Genomic DNA, 19,174 nt, shown 5'->3' with positions numbered 1-19,174 from the left:
GTTCAATTGATTGTTGTTTTATATCAAACAATTTTTATAATACTCATTTTTACTGTTATAATATTTTACAAATTTTAAAGAATATGACAAAAAAGATATTGTAAGTATTGAAGGGGGGTCTCTGGGAGGAGTGGTGGTACAAAAGGGAAACAAGAATGTTATTTAATTCTATTTACTTAAAATATATTCTTAAATGTTAACAAATTCAGATAAATTGAAATCATGCAATGAAAGTTTTTTTAAAAAAATCAATACTTTTTTATATTCATTTTCCCTTCTAAGTATTGCTTTATTTTACATAAACTTCCAGAAAACTTTTTGAAGCAATTTTCTATATTTTAATGGTAACTTCTCTTTTCTTTCTCTCTCTATTTTCAAACTTATGCCACCATATTTCTTTCTCCATAATTCCAGGAGTAAGGACAGAGTATTACTTACCAGTTGACAACCCTGATAACCACCCCTGCCATTTCTCAGTACTTATTTAACATTCTGATGAGTTAATCAGTTCCTCCTTGAAACACTTTCTTCATTTGGCCTTTAGGATACTTGTCAATAATTGAGAAGGATGTAAGATTTTTACCTGATTTCTTTGCTGGTGTTTTCATTCTTGCTAAAATATTCAGGTTAACCTACCATGGATTCACTAATACTAGAAGATATAGACATCTGAATCAGAGATGAAATGCATTTATTATAGTTTCTCTCTAGCCACTTCTCAGTCTCTTCTATTGATTCCTCTTCCCCAAACAGTCTCACTGTATAGTGCTGGCTGGCCTGGAGCTCACTGTATATAGACCAGGTTGGCCTTGAACTCACAAATATACATTTGCCAAATCTCAAGCCCATAGTCCTCCCCTTAATCTACAATCTCAATTCTGTCAGGAATTGAACACCCTTTTATAGAACCTATGTCCAGTATGGGACCACTGACCTTAAACGCCACCACCACTCCCCTACCCACCAACAAATCTGCTCTTTCTTTGGTCTTCCAAGCTTAGCTTCACATCTTCTAGTTACTCAGATAAAACAAGACAAAATGTAACTTTTGAGTTTTGTTTAATTTTATCTATGCATATATGTATTGTATACCATATACACACTTGATACATAGAAGCATAGAGCATTGTATCCTCTAGAGCTGGAGTTACAGACCATTCTGAGCTGCCATGTGGGTACTGGGAATTTGAACTTAGGTCATCAGCAAGAACAGCCAGTTATTTTAACTGTTGAGCCATCTCTCCAGCCCCCTAAACACTCATTTTTTACCTTTTCCACATCTGTCTCATTGCCTCTACTTTTAAAATACATCTAGAAACTTAACTTTCCTTTAACTGTTTTTCTCCTAACTGGTTCAAACCAGCATCATTTTTGCCTAGATTGTTCAGGAAACTTCTTTCTGGTTCCTTTTTTTTTTCTTTTATTCATGTTCTTTGTAGTTCGTTCTCATCATGATATTCAGAATTATTTTGTTAAAAAGTGAGTGAAATCATGTCCTTTCTCTGCTCAGAACTCTTCAGTAGCATCGTATTTCAGGTAAGACTCATACGCTGACTTAATATCACTCTGTTAAAATTTCAGAACATGCACTTATCCTCCAGATCCTTCCCATCTGATGTCCACCCCAACACACACACAACAGTTTCATGGCATAGAACTTACTGAAGGGAACTAGGCTAAGTGCTTTATACAACAGTCTATATTATGAATATCGCTAGGTCCTGTGGTCACTTTAACTGGACATTAGATCTAAAAAGATAAAGTATTTTAGTAAGAACACTCTATAGATGATAGATACTATAATTTTCATGTTACACCATGTATGAAGGTACATGATGCCTGATTGCCATACCATTAGTGATGCTGAAATTGATTATGTTAACAGTGCTAACTTGCAGATCTCTCTGTTATAGATACATGTTTTCCATTTTTGATTAATGAGAGTGAAGGGTAAATGTATTTTCAGTACTTTTTTACCAAGGAATTTTTTTCAAGTGAAACAATTTTTTAAGCTCTCGTATCTACAAAGATCAAAGCAAAGCTGTTCCTGTTGCAGTAGGAACTCAGACAAGCACAGTTCATAACCCACAGAGCCCACATGAATTCTTGAGGAAGTGGAGGAGCCCTAGAGAAGACACATAAGGTCTTTAGTTACCTATTCGCTTGAGAGGGAAGGACTCATTGAGCTTGTGTTAGATGGTGCTCTCTGATACTTCCTTGAGAGGGAAGGACTCATTGAGCTTGTGTTAGATGGTGCTCTCTGATACTTCCTTGGCAGGCAGTGATTGTGAGTGAGCATTAAAACTGTTTTTGTTTTTCCTGGAAAGTCCACCAACTGTTCTTAGTTGTCTGAGTTCTTTCAGTGATATTGCGAAGTATGTTTTGTTGTTTATTTCTTTTTTGTAATTCTTCCTTGTCTACAAACAATTCAAGATTTGGACATTATTCATTTATATCTAAAAGATTAAATCTCCTGAGCCAGGGTTTCTCTGTGTAGCCCTCACTGTCCTGGAACTCAGAAATCCCCCTGCCTCTGCCTCTCAAGTGCTGGGATTAAAAGCCTGTGCTACCACTGCCCGGCTAATTCTTTCCTCCCTCAGAATATTTTGAAAGCTGCCACAGTGGAAATCAATTTTAATCCTTTCCTTATTGCTTGCTTCCTTTTTAAATTTTTAATTAATTAATTAATTAATTAATGTGTGAGGGCAGGCTTATGTAGGCGTGCGTTAATCAGAGGACAGCTCTCTGAAGAGTTTTTTGCCATCTTGTGCGATGTAGAGCTCAAACTCAAGGGGTTATATCTACACACAGCACCTTTCCTTGTAGGGCCTTTGCTAGTCCTCCTTCCTTCACCTTATCCTACAGCCTACAGTATACCTTAGCAGAGATTAATACATTAGTATGGTGTATTCATATAATGTATAGTAATTATAGGTATAATGTCTTGGGATTTCAATTGTGATAAAACTCCATAAACAAAAGCAATTTGGGGAGAACAGGGTTATTTCAGCTTACAGCTCTCAGGTCATACTCCATCACTGAGGGAAGTCAGGGCACAACTCACAGCAGGAACCTAGGAAGGATTTGAAGCAGAGGCCATGGAGGGTTATCACTTTACTTACTGGCTTGCTCCCATGGCTTACTTAGCCTTCTTTCTTGTTCAACTCAGGACCACCTGTCCAGGGTTGGCACTGCCCAGAGTAAGCTTCCCACATCACTCATTAAGACAATACCATAAGGACTTGTCTACAGTTTTAGGGAAACTTTTCTCAATTAAATTCCCTTGCCAGTCAGGGGTGGCACATGCCTTTAATCCCAGCACTTGTGAGGCAAAGGCAGGCTGATTTCTGAGTTTGAGGCCAGCCTGGTCTACAGAGTGAGTTCCAGGACAGCCAGGACTACACAGAGAAACCCTGTCTCAAAACAAAACACCAAAAAGATTAAATTCCCTCTTCTTACATTGTCTAGGTTTGTGTCAAGCTGACCAAAAAAAAAAAGCACATGACAATTGATTTTAATTTCCATGTAAAGTAGTGTTTTTATTAAATTGAGAAAACAATAAGTTATGTCACTTCTGTTTTCAAAATATGCACAAAACTCTTTATGTCTGTTTATATGTGTAGGATATTTGCCAGGCAGATGTGATGGTACATGCCTGTAATCTTAGCATTCCCAACATTGGGGGCAAAAGAAGCAGTCTTTAGAGGCCAGCATGGGCTGCATGGTAAGCCCTGTCTCACAAAAGAAATAGCCCTGCACCTGAACCCCAGCACTCTGCAGACTTGAGCAGGAGGGCCGCAAGTGAGGCAGTCTTCGACACACAAGAACAGTGCTGGTAAGACAGCTCATCTATAAAACATGTTTGCTGGGCAGACCTGAGTTGATCTGTAAATCCTATGCATCTGTAGATTCTGGAAGGAGAGACTTGACTCCTGCAAGTTATCTTCTTATTTCCATGTGCTTTCCTTGGCACATAACCCAGTTCACTCATATTCATATTCTTTCTCTCTCTCTCATACAAAATAGTAATGATGATAACAATAATAATATGAGGAGGAGCAGGAAAAAAAATATACCCCAAAAGAAACCATCATCAGGCTCCATGAAGGACTAAATAAATACATATTGAATGAATTAATATCTAGTCTTTTTATCTCATTTACTTCATTACATAAACTCCTACAAATGAAGAAAAGCTGGAATTTTTTTTTCTAGAGTACTCCGAACATTGTATATACTAATATAGATTGGTATTTTTATATTTATTTTTTTTATCTTTTTTATTAGATATTTTCTTTATTTACATTTAACTTTCTCCATTCCCGGTTTCCCCTCTAAAAAACAAACAAACAAACAAAAACAAATCCCTGTTGCCTCCCCCCTCCCCATGCCTGCCACCCCACCCTCTCCCACTTACTGGCCCTGGCATTCCCCTACACTGGGACACAGTACCTTCACAGGGCCAAGGTCCTCTCCTCCTATTGATGATCGAATTTGCAATCGTCTACTATACACATGCTGCCAGAACAATCAGACCCATCCATGTGCAGTCCTTAGTTGGTGGTTGAGACCCTGGGAGCTCTGAGGGTACTAGTTAGTTGTTCGTCCTAAGGGGCTGCAAACCCCTCAGCTCCATAGGTCCTTTCTCTAACTCCTTCATTGAAGACCCTGTACTCAGTTCAATGGATGGCTGTGAGCCTCTACATCTGTATTAGTCAGGTACTGTCAGCCTCTCAGGAGAGATTGTTATTTTTAAATGTACTTAAGTTCTTAGTGACTCAGCGAATAATTTAGTGGTAAAGCACTTTTGTAGAATTTACAAGGTCCTAACTTTTGTTCTGAGCCCCTACTTAAAGGAAAAATAAATCTCTTTTTACTTTATGACCAGAATTTGTGGTTGTTCAGGGATATTGAAAGGCACTGGATCTAAAGGTAAAGAATTGTGTCCAGATCTAGCTTGTGAGTTTGTCATTTATGCCCCGTTCTATGATCTTTCCTGGGAAGATGTGACAATGTCTGTCACCTCAGGTAGGACATCAACTGCAGACCAAAGACACAATTTCAGCCAAGTTTAGTGAACGTTAGTTTTTTAGGATTACTTAAGAGCATGGTGATGGGCTCTGGGAGCATGGATGACCCAGAGGTAGCTACCATATCTGAAAAGCCAAGCCTAACATGGATATTGACCCAAAAATTACATTCCTGCACTTCACTGTGGCCCTCCCAGGCAACCTGATATGTTGTGGAGTCTCTACCTACCAAGTTGCAGTCTGTCCTGGGAACAGACATCACCGCAGGAAGGAAGCTCTTCTAAGTTTAAAGAGCTTTCTGAGATTCAAAGTTTTGTTTACTTCTTGAACCTTTTAAATTTCATTCAGGTCCCCAATCTTAAACCTTCCACAGAGAGGGAATATTTCAATTTAGAAGAAATAACTACACTATACCCTGAGCAACCTTCATTTATAACCTCCTTGGTTTGCTTCTGGAGCCTACTGAGGTGTACATAAAGTGATAGACCTTCTGTGCAAATCTGAATTTAACTCCCTTCCCAACTTGCAGCAAGAGTTTTGTGATACCTGCCAGATCCAGCTTTACCCTTTACCCTAGAGGCCAACTTAATATTTGCATAGTACCAAATACTGTGGGGAAAATACCGTCTGCTTTGTTCCTATCCTGCTGTCCTGCAGCCAACTGCTCCTTCTCTTCTGCTCCAGAACTGGGCATGGCAGTCACCGTTTGGGGCTGGCTTCCTTCACCTAAAGGGTAGCTAGTCATCCCCTTCTTCCAGATGCCGCTGTGGTGGTGGGGCAGTGCCATGGAATCTGTAGTAGAGTGTCCTGATGAGTATGTGACCTGTAGCAGTACTCAAGTGGTTGTTAACTTTAAAGCAGAAGCATCACTCTAAAGTTCTAAAAATATTCACTGCCTATTCTTATCTAATGTCCAAGACAAATGTTTTTGATGTTTCAAAATATATAATAATGGTTTTTGTGGTGTGATAGAAGTGTAATCTAGGGTCTCAAACATGCTAGGAAAATTTTCTACCACTGAGCTAGCTGTATCCCTAACTTTAGTGTTTGTTTGTTTGAAGCTAACCATTTAACTCCTAACTAATTTGCTTTTTAAAAAATTATATATATGGAGGAGGGGAGGGTTCCCCCATGTTTCTATGTTCACTGTGTGCACACCTCATGCCTATGAAGGCCAGAAGAGGGGCATCAGATTGCCTAGAATTGCAGTTACAGACCAATAGTTGTGAACCACTGTATAGGTGCTGGGAAATGAACCCAGGTCCACTGGAAGAGCAGCCTCTGCTCTTAACCACTCAGCTATCTCTTCAGCCCTTCCTTCAAATTTTCTTTCTGGAGGCAGTAGCTTTACAAATGGCATGCATTAAAAATGAATTGTCAGTTCATTATGCTTCAAATAATATCTGATAAACACTTTTTTTTTCTAATTCAAACCAAGAAAAGCAATTTCTGCTTTTCTCTTATTCTCTGGATCCTAGAGCCATTTGATACACTGTCTTCCCAAAAGAGAAAGTGTAATCTCAATGAGGGAAACGGCTTGACCGTGTTGTCAGATTGGGTTGGTACAGAAACAGAAGCTAGACAAGAAGCCCTGCATATTTCCAGGTTAATACAGATAAGAGGGGTTATTTAATTGCATTATTTCTCCCTGCTTCTGTTCTGTCCAATTACTCCCATATTCCTTACTGCCTCTCAAATTCAGGAAGGGAGGGAGGGAGAGAGGAAGAAAGAAAGAGAAGGGGAATGAATAACAATCTGCTAAGTCAGTTTAGTGTTTCTTATATATATATGTAAATGTTTTCAGGACTGACCATTTGGTATTGGATAACAAATGAGGGAGACTAATTCTCCCTCTTTCAGCAGTCATCAATTGCCTGTGGTTCTTTTTTTTTTTTAATTATTTTTATTTCATGTGCACTTATATTTTACCTGCATGTATGTTTGTGATAGGATGTCAGATCACCTGAAGTTGTAGTTATAGTTGTGAGCTGCCATGTGGGGCTGGGAATAGAGCATGGGTCCTCAGGTAGGTGTAAAGCCAGTACTCTCTCTCTTTTTTTTTTAAGATTTATTTATTTTATGTGTATGAGTACACTGTAGCTGTACAGATGACAGTGAGCTATCATGTGGTTGCTGGGAATTGAGCTCAGGACAGCCTGCTCGCTCTGGCGCCACTCGCTCTGGTGCCACTCGCTCTGGCGCAGTACACTGTAGACTGTAGCCGTCTTCAGATGCACCAGAAGAGGGTGTCAGATCTCATCAGGGGTGGCTGTGAGCCACCTGTGGTTGCTGGGATCCAAACTCAGGACCTTCGGAAGAGCAGTCAGTGTGCTCTTACCCGCTGAGCCATCTCGCCAGCCCCCCCCCCTTTTTTTTAATGGGTTTTCGAGACAGGGTTTCTCTGTATAGCCTTGGCTGTCCTAGAACTCACTCTGCAGACCAGGCTGTCCTTGAAATCCACCTGCCTCTGCCTCCCAAGTGCTGGGATTAAAGGCCTGCACCAGCACTGCCCTGCTAAGTCAGACTCTTAAACTTTGAGCATCTCTCCGGTATGTGCCTGTAGTTCTTTGTCTAGAGGTGGGGCCATGCAAGACCTCCCCCTTTCAGTTAGCGTGTCTACTGATGGTAAGTATAAGTTTTGGTGGCACATACCTTTAGGCAGACACATGCTGATCTTTGTGAGTTCAAGGCCAGCCTGGTCTTAATAGCAAATTCCAGGACAACCAGGGCTACATGGAGAGTACTTATCTTAACAGTAACAAAAGAATAGTAAAATAAAACAAGAGAAAGATTTTAAGCACTTCCTACCTCAAGTTTACTCAAATTATTTATTTCATCTGCTGAAATATTCTTACAATAATCTTTATATTTTCTTCATTAAAATATTTCTAAACTCAAAGTAGTGTTCATTTATAGTTATATATACATTTTCTTAGGATATAAGACAATCTCTTATGAAATGATTTCTCTTTTTCAGTTTATTTTCTCAACTATTTAAAACTGAATACAATAAACAAAATCCTCCAGGTCCCTTCCCCCTGTTCCCCTACTCAGTAGCTCTGTAGTACGTGTTTTGTATTCTTCCAAACTGTTGTCTTGGAAGCAGTTTCCATACTGAGTCATCAGCAAAATTCCCTCTATTTTCCAGGCACAGCAATAGCTTCATTATGTTTAAATGACTCACTACTTCTGAGTCATCATACCTTCTGGACTCTCTTAAATAAAGGGTATTCTACAGTTCTCTTCAGACCCTTTAAATGACCTGTTTTGAGTGACAAGGAAATTCACCCAATCCCACTGTTTTCAATGTATGCTGCTCATTTCTTCTTGAACCCTTTCACTGACTGAGATAAACAATGGAATTTCTTTACCTCATATTCTCTGCTCCAGATGTTTCCTGAAGTGGAACAATATGTGTAATACTTTTTTCTGTTTTCCATCATTACGTTATGGTTCTTAAAGTTTTATTAACGGCCCAGATTTCTTTATGAAATAAAGCAGAAACATCCATAAAAGTAAGGTAAAGCTCTATAATTCCTTTTAATTTCTAGGATTTGTTATAAATCTTATTTGAATATTTCATATAAAGTATTCTAACTCCTTTTTAAAAAATGATAAATTTTACTTTTTACAGTAGATCTGGATCTACTCCTTAGAGTCAATGACTACCAACTTTTTCTTTACTATTTTAATTTATCTTCCTATTTCTAAGTGCTTCCTTGCTTCCTGGCTTCCTAATTTATTACACATTAATTTAAATGTTCACTCTGAACTTCAGCTCTCACCATCTCACCACATTAACAAAATAAACAATAAAGATTATATATTCACAGTAGACACACGAAGTATATTTGACAAATTTAGATACACATAACAATGTGTATGGTTACTTAGTTTTTGTTGTTTGTTGTTGTTTACATGTTCGTTTCATCAAAGGTACCAACATAACTCAATGAGGACAAAATACTTTTTTTTTAATGGTAATAGGATAAGACTTCTTGGCCTGTGTACTAGCCAAGCATTGTACTAAGCTGCATAGCTAGCCATGGGAATCAATATTTTGAATAAATGACGCTGATTGACTTTATTTTTTCTTTTTTAAATTTTTATTAGATATTTTCTTTATTTACATTTCAAATGATATCACCTTTCGAAGTTTCCTCTCCAAACAAAACAAAACAAAACAAAACAAAAAAAACCCTGTTCCTCCCCGCCTCCCCATGCTCACCAACCCACCCTCTCCTGCTTCCTGGCCCTGGTATTCCCCTACACTGGGGCATAGAACCTTCACAGGACCAAGGACCTCTCCTCCCATTGATAACCAACTAGGCCATTCTCTGCTATACATATGCAGCTGGAGCCATGATTCCCACCATGTGTACTCTTTAATTGGTGGTTTAGTCCCTGGGAGCTCTGAGGGTACTAGTTAGTTCATATTGTTGTTCGTCCTAAGGGGCTGCAAACCCTTCAGCTCCTTGGGTCCTTTCTCTAGCTCCTTCACTGGGGACCCTGTGCTCAGTCCAATGGATGGCTGTGAGTCTCTACTTCTGTATTAGTCAGGCACTGGCAGAGCCTCTCAGGAGACAGCTCTATCAGGCTCCTGTCAACCAGCACTTGCTGGCATCCACAACAGTGTCTGGGTTTGGTGAATGTATATGGGAAGGATTCCAAGGTGGGGCAGTCTCTGGATTGTCCTTTCCTCAGTCTCTGCTCCATAGTTTGTCTCTGCAATTCCTTCCATGGGTATTTTGTTCCGCCTTCTAAGAAGGATCGAAGTATCCACACTTTGTTCTTCCTCCTTCTTGAGTTTCTTGTGGTTTGTGGATTGTATTCTGGCTATTCCCAGCTTCTGGGCTAATATCCATTTATCAGAGAGTGCATACCATGTGTGTTCTTCTGTGATTGGGTTACCTCACTCAGGATGATATTCTCCAGATTCATCCATTTCCCTAAGAATTTTATAAATTCATTCTTTTTAATAGCTGAGTAGTACTCCATTGTGTAAATGTACCACATTTTCTGTATCCATTCCTCTGTTGAGGGACATCTGGGTTGTTTCCAGTTTCTGGTTATAAATAAGGCTTCTATGAACATAGTGGAGCATGTGTCCTTATTACATGTTGGAGCATCTTCTGGGTATATGCCCAGGAGTAGTATAGCTGGGTCCTCTGGTACTACTATATCCAATTTCCTGAGGAACCACCAAACTGATTTCCAGAGTGGTTGTACCAGCTTGCAATCCCACCAGCAATGAAGGAGTGTTCCTCTTTCTCCATAACCTCACCAGCATCTGCTGTCTCCTGAGTTTATTGTTTTTGGGTTTGTTTGTTTGGTTTTTTTAGACTTTTTTTAAAATATTTTTTTAATTTTATTTTTATTTTTTATTCATTTGTTTCTCATTATGGATGGTTGTGAGCCACCATGTGGTTGCTGGGATTTGAACTCATGACCTCCAGAAGTGCAGTCAGTGCTCTTAACAGCTGAGCCATCTTACCAGCCTTGTCTCCTGAGTTTTTGATCTTAGCCATTCTGACTAGTGTGAGGTGGAATCTCAGGGTTGTTTTGATTTGCATTTCCCTGATGACTAAGGATGTTGAACATTTCTTTAGGTGCTTCTCAGCCATTCAATATTCCTCAGTTGAGAATCCTTTGTTTGGGTCTGTACCCCAGAGTCTAACTTCTTTAGTTCTTTGTATGTATTGGAATTAGCCCTCTATCAGATGTAGGATTGGTAAAGATCTTTTCCCAATCTGTTGGTTGTCATTTTGTCCTATTGACACTGTCCTTTGCCTTACAGAAGCTTTGTAATTTTATGAGGTCCCATTTTTCGATTCTTGATCTTACAGCACAAGCCATTAGTGTTCTCTTCAGGAATGTGTCCCTTATGCCCATATGTTCGAGGTTCTTCCCCACCTTCTCCACTATAAGTTTCAGTGTATCTGGTTTTATGTGGAGGTCCTTGATCCACTTGAACTTGAGCTTTGTACAGGAGGTAGGAATGAATCAATTTGCATTCTTCTACATGCTAACTGCCAGTTGAGCCAGCACCATTTGTTGAAAATGCTGTCTTTTTTTCCACTGGATGTTTTTAACTCCTTTGTCAAAGATCAAGTGATGATAGGTGTGTGGGTTCATTTCTGGGTCTTCAATTTTATTCCATTGATCTACCTGCCTGTCACTGTACCAATACCATGCAGTTTTTATCACAATTGCTCTGTAGTACAGCTTAAGGTCAGGGATGGTGATTCCACCAGAGGTTCTTTTACTGTTGAGAATAGTTTTTGCTATCCTAGGTTTTTTGTTATTCCAGATGAATTTGCAAATTGTTCTTTACAAGTCTGTGAAGAATTGAGTTGGAATTTTGATAGGGATTGCATTGAATCTGTAGATTGCTTTCGTCAAGATGGCCATTTTTACTATATTAACCCTGCCAATCCATGAGCACGGGAGATCTTTCCATCTTCTGAGATCTTTGATTTCCTTCTTCAGACACTTGAAGTTCTTGTCATACAGATCTTTTACTTGCTTAGTTAGAGTCATACCAAGGTATTTTATATTATTTGTGACTATTGTGAAGGGTGTTGTTTCCCTAATTTCTTTCTCTGCCTGTTTATCCTTTGTGTAGAGGAAGGCCACTGATTTGCTTGAGTTAATTTTATATCCAGGTACTTTGCTGAAGTTGTTTATCAGGTTTAGGAGCTCTCTGGTGGAATTTTTGGGGTCACTTAAGTATACTGTCATATCAGCAAATAGTGATAATTTGACTTCTTCCTTTCCAATTCGTATCTCTTTGATCTCCTTTTGTTGTCTAATTGCTATGGCTAGGACTTCAAGTACAATATTGAATAGGTAGGGAGAGAGTGGGCAGCCTTGTCTAGTCCCTGATTTTAGTGGGATTGCTTCAAGTTTCTCTCCATTTAGTTTGATGTTGGCTACTGGTTTGCTGTATGCTTTTACTATGTTTAGGTATGGACCTTGAATTCCTGATCTTTCCAAGACTTTTATCATGAAGGGATGTTGGATTTTGTCAAATGCTTTCTCAGCATCCAATGAGATGATCATATGATTTTTTTTTCTTTGAGTTTGTTTATGTAGTGGATTACATTGATGGATTTCCGTATATTGAACCATCTCTGCATCCCTGGGATGAAGCCTACTTGATCATGATGGATGATTGTTTTAATGTGTTCTTAAATTCGGTTTGCAAGAATTTTATTGAGTATTTTTGCATTGATATTCATAAGGGAAACTGGTCTGAAGTTTTCTTTCTTTGTTAGGTCTTTGTGTGGTTTAGGTATCAGAGTAATTGTAGCTTCATAAAATGAATTGGGTAGAATACCTTCTGCTTCTATTTTGTGCAATAGTTTGTGGAGTATTGGTATTAGATCTTCTTTGATGGTCTGATAAAGTTCTGCACAAAACCCATCTGGTCCTGGGCTTTTTTTGGTTGGGAGACTATTAATGACTCTTTCTATTTCGTTAGCGGATATGGGACTGTTTAGATCATTTATCTGATCTTGATTTAACTTTGGTACCTGGTAATCGTCTAGAAAATTGTCCATTTCATCCAGATTTTCCAGTTTTGTTGAGTATAGGCTTTTGTAGTAGGATCTGATGATTTTTTGGATTTCCTCAGTTTCTGTTGTTATGTCTCCCTTTTCATTTCTGATCTTGTTAATTAGGATATTGTCTCTGTGCCCTCTAGTTAGTCTGGCTAAGGGTTTATCTATTTTGTTGATTTTCTCAAAGAACCAGCTCCTAATTTGGTTGATTCTTTGTATAGTTCTTTTTTTTCCAATTTGGTTGATTTCAGCCCTGAGTTTTGATTATTTCCTGCCTTCAACTCCTCTTGGGTGAATTTGCTTCTTTTTGTTACAGAGCTTTCAGATGTGCTCTCAAATTGCTGGTGTGTGCTCTTTCCAGTTTCTTTTTGGAGGCACTTAGAGCTATGAGTTTTTCTCTTAGGACTGCTTTCATTGTGTCCCATAAGTTTGGGTATGTTGTGGCTTCATTTTCACTAAACTCTAGAAAGTCTTTAATTTCTTTCTTTATTTCTTCTTTGACCAGATTATCATTGAGTAGAGTGTTGTTAAGCTTCTATGTGTGTGTGGGCATTCTATTGTTTATGTTGTTGTTGAGGACCAGCCTTAGTCCATGGTGATCTGATAGGATGCAAGGAATTATTTCAAATCAGGCCTTCTGTTGAGGCTTGATTTGTGACCAATTATATGGTCAATTTTGGAGAAGGTACCATAAGGTGATGAGAAGGGATATCCTTTTGTTTTAGGACAAAAAATTCTATAGGTATCTGTTAAATCCATTTGTTTCATAACTTCTGTTTCATAACTTCTGTCAGTCTCACTATGTCTTTGTTTAGTTTCTGTTTCCATGATCTGTCCATTACAGAGAGTGGGGTGTTGAAGTCTCCCACTATTATTGTGTATGGTGCTATGTGTGATTTGAGCTTTAGTAAAATTTCTTTTATGAATGTAGATGCCATTGCATTTGGGGCATAGAGGTTCAGGATTGAGAGTTCATCTTGATAGATCTTACCTTTGATGAGTATAAAGTGTCCCTCCTTATCTTTTTTGATCATTTTAGGTTGAAAGTCGATTTTATTCGATATTAGAATGGCTTCTCCAGCTTGTTTCTTGGGACCATTTACTTGGAAAATTGTTTTCCAGCCTTTTATTCTGAGATAGTATCTGTCTTTGCCACTGAGGTAGGTTTCCTGTATGCAACAAAATATTGGGTCCTGTTTACATACCCAGTCTGATAGTCTATGTCTTTTTTTTTTTTTAAAGATTTATTTTATTTATATGAGTACACTGTGGCTGTCTACAGACACACCAGAAGAGGGCATTAAATCTCATTATAGATGGTTCTGAGCCACCATATGGTTGCTGGGAATTGAACTCAGGACCTTGGGAAGAGCAGTCAGTGCTCTTAATCACTGAGCCATCTCTCCAGCCCCAGTCTATGTCTTTTTATTGGGGAATTGAGTCTATTGATATCAAGAGATATTAAGGAAATGTAATTGTGCTGGGCGGTGGTGGCACATGCCTTTAATCCCAGTATTTGGGAGGCAGAGGCAGGCAGATTTCTGAGATCGAGGCCAGCCTGGTCTACAGAGTGAGTTCCAGGACAGCCAAGGCTACACAAAGAGACCCTGTCTCGGAAAAAAAAAAAAAAAGAAAGGAAATGTAATTGTTGCTTCCTGTTATTTTTGTTGTTAGAGTTGGAATTCTGTTCATGCAGCTATCTTCTTTTAGTTTTGTTGAAAGATTACTTTCTTGTTTTTTCTAGGATGTATTTTTTTCCTTGTGTTGGAGTTTTCCATTTATTACCCTTTGTAGGGCTGGATTTGTGGAAAGATATTGTTTAAATTTGATTTTGTCATGGAATACCTTGGTTTCTCCATCTATGGTAATTGAGAGTTTTGCTGGGTATAGTAACCTGGGCTGGCCTTTGTGTTCTCTTAGGGTGTATATGACATCAGCCCAGGATCTTCTGGCTTTCATAGTCTCTGGTGAGAAGTCTGGTGTAATTCTGAGCTGACTGATCTTTAAACTCAATCATGTTAAAAAAATAATTACATAAAAGTTAAGTCAGGGGCTGGAGAGATAACTCAGCAGTTAAGTGTGTTGGCTGCTCTTCCAATGGACGAGCACCCATAGGGCAGCTCACAACTGTATGTATCTCCAGTTCTAGGGGATCCAATACCCATCAAACACATACAAGCAGGCAGAACACCAACATACACAAAATAAAAATAAATTTAAAAAAATGGCCTACTCTCATGAACTCCAGGGCCAGCTCACTCCCCCATACCCCACCCCTATCCCTGCCCCTGCCACCAGTGCCATCTCTGTGCTGCCCAGGCTTGGTATAGTGCCTGCTCTCTTGAGTGCTGCAGCCAGTGAGGGGCAGGACTAGCTCTGCTCAGTCTTTGAAAATCATCATGGTCTCAGGCAACAGCCCAGACTAGAGATGTCCACATACACATACACTTTTTAAAGGTTTTTAGATTCATAGAACTAATCTCTTTTCCAGAAAACTGACAAATGTATACTTCTACTATCAGAGTCAGAGAAGGATTGGCATTCTACATGTTGATTTGGTAGATGTAAATATATTGTGTTCATCTTTACTTCCTTGACCACAAATGAGCCTAGGCACCTTTTCATTTACTTATGAGGCATCTTTTCATTTTCATTAGTAAAGAACCATATTTTTCCTAGAAACAGTTGAATAATAGTTTAGAAAAGTATGCCCAATAACCCAGCATCACACAGAATTTTAACAGTAAAGAATGTTGTTTGTGAAGGTCAGAATCTGATGCCAATTGAATGGTGGTAGTTTTGTCAATAAACAAGAATATGCTCTTCTATGACTAAGAAAGTAAAATATTTTTAAGTGACAAATGTAGCATTGAAAAAGAGATCTTCATTTGTCAAGGTTTCTGGCTGAGGTGTGTGGTTTCAGAAAGTATTATGAGGTGCTTCGGGGCAGGAGGGATAACACAATTACCTATCTTGAATGCATTGAAAGTTATAAAAAAGGGAGCAGTATGTGGAAAACTGATGACAAGTTCTGTAGTTCACAATTGTGGTATCACTTCCCTGACTTGGGTCACTGATATAAAAGTGTACCGTTTTTACTGGGGAAACTGGGCAAATATCACTTCTGTATGTACAAACCAGTCCTTTTGTTATCCTAGCCACATTTGAAGTATCCCCATATGGCAGCCTACAGCCGTGTCAGTGAATGTAGAATAATATTCACTAACTTAGGAAGTTTTATTGAATAAGATATATTCTTTGATTTTTTTTTCAAACTCTAGTATAACATAATTTCTTCCATGTTACTTTATTAACCAATTGGTTACTATTCAGGCCTAAGAAAAGCATTTTTTCTATTTGTGAAATTTCACAGAAAAAAAATATTTGGTTTTTGTTGTTGTTGTTGTTGTTGTGCTGTGCTGGTTAAAGAACAAATTTGACATGTTTTAATATATATTAGGTATTTAAATTTTCCAGTACTCATATATTTCATTAATATAAGTCCATTAACTATATTAGAAAATAGTCCTGAAATATCCCATATAGTTAGTTATCCGATAGCTTCTCAACATTATTAGTTACTTCCCCCTGTATCCTTATTCAACATTCTTTAAAAATCTTAGCTTGATAGTTAGGTACCGCATACCTATAATCCCAGCACTTGGGAAGTTGAAGCTCACTTAAGCTACATAGTACCAGGCCATCCAGGGCTATACAGTAAGACCCTGTCTCAGTTCCCCTCAAAAGTACAACACTAGGTTTCTAAACAGGTATAACTTCTTAATGCTTGACATTATTTCTTCTTGAATTTTATTTGTATTGATGTGTATGGGTGTCTGTGTGAGCATATGTGATGTATGTATAGGTGTTCCCAGAGGCCAATAGCGGGCATCATATATCCTAGGACTAGAGTTACAGACAGCTGTGAGGTGGCTGATGTGGTTGCTGGGACTGCACTCAGGTACTCTGGAAGAACAGCAAGTGCTCTTAACCATTGAGTTAGCTATTTTGTCCCAACTTAATGCTATTTCTGTACTTTGTGTTTGGGTTGTTCTGCTGCATGCCTTTTTAAAAGGTAATTTCTTCCATTACTGTGTTTAACTTTTATTCCTAAAGTAGTTGGGCTACTTTATAACTTTCCTTTACTATTGAACACATCTGTTACTGTTGAACTTCTTTTCTTTTTTTACATTTTCTTAAGTTTTATTATTTAAATACATTTTATATATCAAACATATAATAATATTGAGTATTTTGAGAACCAAATAATACATAAAAAATTTGTTCAACTTTTGTATTCATATCCTTTCATACCCTAAAATATCATTAATGAATATTTAGTACTATCCTTAACTGAGGAGCCTATATCTAACATTGAATACTAAATTGTTTCAAAACTTACAAAATATTCTTTGGGAATTAAGCATAAATATTAAAACTAAATCATTAAGAAATATATTCAAAGGCCCTTATATGATACCACCTGACATAGTGAGAGAGTATTTAAAACACATTATATGTCTGTGTATATTGTCTAACAATCAATTTACTTTAAAAAGATTATCAGTATTTCTAGGAGAGAAATTATTTTATCAGTAAGTATATTTTAAAAATTTCAAAGTAGCAAAAACTCTTTGAAATTAAACATTAAGGAAATGCTAATTTCAAGGACAGTAAGAAAAATTATCAATAGTATTTCCATGATGTTTGTAGAACATGATTTTAATGTTTTCAACTGTTAATATTCAACAAACAGAATAATTATTTTAATATATATTTCATTGTTATGTTTCCCTTTTCATTTTTTATTTTATTAATTTGGATACTGTCTCTGTGCCTCTGATTAGTCTGGCTAAGGGTTTATCTATCTTGTTGATTTTCTCAAAGAACCATCTCCTGATTCAGTTAATTCTTTGTATAGTTCCTTTTGTTTCTATTTGGTTGATTTCAGCCCTGAGCTTGATCACTTCCCTCTTCTTTTTGTTCTCGAGCTTTCAGGTGTGCTGTCAAGCTGCTAGTGTAAGCTGTCTCCAGTTTCTTTTTGGAGGTACTTGGAGCTATGAATTTTTCTCTTACCATTGCTTTCATTGTGTCCCATAAGTTTTGGTATGATGTGTCTTCATTTTCATTAAATTCTAAAAAGCCTTTAATTTTTTCTTTATTTCTTCCTTGACCAAGTTATCATTAGTAAAGCATTGTTCAGCTTCCATGTGTATGTGTACTTTTTGTTGTTTTTGTTGGAATTTAAGACCAGCCTTAGTCTGTGGTGATCTGATAGGGTGCATGGGGTTATTTCAATCTTCTTGTATCTGTTGAGGCCTGTTTTATGACCAATTATATGGTCAGTTTTGGAGAAGATGCCATGAGGTGCTGAGAAGAAGGTATATTCTTTTGCTTTAGGATGAAATGTTCTATAAATACCTGTTAGATCTATTTAGTTCATAACTTCTGTTCGCTTCACTGTGTCTCTGTTTAGTTTCTGTTTCCATGATCTGTCCATTGCTGAGAATGGGGTGTTGAAGTCTCCTACTATTCTTATGTGAGGTTCAATGTGTGCTTTGAGCTTTAGTAAAGTTTCTTTTATGAATGTGGTTGCTCTTGCATTTGGAGCATAGATCTTCAGAATTGAAAGTTCATCTTGGTAGATTTTTCCTTTGACCAGTATGAAGTGTCCTTCCTTATCTTTTTTGATAACTTTTGGTTGAAAGTTAATTTTATTCAATATTAGAATAGCTACTCCAACTTGCTTCTTGGGACCATTTGCTTGGAAAATTGTTTTCCAACCTTTCACTCTGAGGTAGTGTCTGTCTTTGTCACTGAGGTACATTTTCTATATGGAGCAAAATGCTGGGTCCAGTTTACATATCCACTCTGTTAGTCTATGTCTTTTTATTGGGGAGTTGAGTCTATTGATGTTAAGAGATATTAAGGAAAAGTGATTGTTACCTCCTGTTATTTTTGTTGTTAGAGGTGGAATTATGTTTGTGTGGCTGTCTTCTTTTAGTTTTGTTGGAAGATTACTTTCTTGCTTTTTCTAGGGTGTAGTTTCCCTCCTTGTGTTGGTGTTTTCCATCTATTATCCTTTATAGGGCTGGATTTTATGGAAAGATACTGTGTAAATTTGGTTTTGTCATGGAATATCTTGTTTTCTCTGTTTATGGTGATTGAGAAGTTAGCCTGGGCTGGCATTTGTGTTCTCTTAGGGTATGTATGACATCTGTCCAGGATCTTCTAGCTTTCACAGTCTCTGGTGAGAAGTCTGGTATAATTCTGATAAGTCTGCCTTTATATGTTACTTGACCTTTTTCCCTTACTGCTTTTAATATTCTTTCTTTGTTTAGTGCATTTGGTGTTGTATTTGGGGTTCTGTAGGCTTCTTGTATGTTCATGAGCATCTCTTTCTTTAGGTTAGGAAAGTTTTCTTCTATGATTTTGTTGAAGATATTTACTGGCCCTTTAAGTTGGAGGTCTTCACTCTCTTCTATACCTATTTTCCTTAGGTTTCAACTTCTCGTTGTGTCCTGGATTTCCTGGATGTTTTGTGTTAGGAGCTTTTTGCTTTTTGCATTTTCTTTGACTGTT

The 19,174-nt window shown here is 37.8% G+C and overlaps 1 protein-coding gene and 1 non-coding gene across 3 annotated transcripts in view; one reads left to right on the top strand and one right to left on the bottom strand.

Moving 5' to 3' along the window:
* The window catches only part of Ppp2r3a (protein phosphatase 2 regulatory subunit B''alpha), a 150,144-nt gene that overhangs the window by 22,354 nt on the left and 108,616 nt on the right, over window positions 1–19,174 (top strand). The gene's annotated exons all lie outside the window — the stretch shown is intronic.
* Window positions 15,341–15,466, bottom strand: LOC116074075. The gene has a single exon (XR_004112053.1). It is a non-coding gene; the product is annotated as a small nucleolar RNA SNORA24 (small nucleolar RNA).

The sequence above is a fragment of the Mastomys coucha genome, unplaced genomic scaffold (assembly GCF_008632895.1).
Source record: "Mastomys coucha isolate ucsf_1 unplaced genomic scaffold, UCSF_Mcou_1 pScaffold23, whole genome shotgun sequence".
Taxonomy (NCBI): domain Eukaryota; kingdom Metazoa; phylum Chordata; class Mammalia; order Rodentia; family Muridae; genus Mastomys; species Mastomys coucha.
This window is presented reverse-complemented; position numbering and strand designations above follow the sequence as displayed.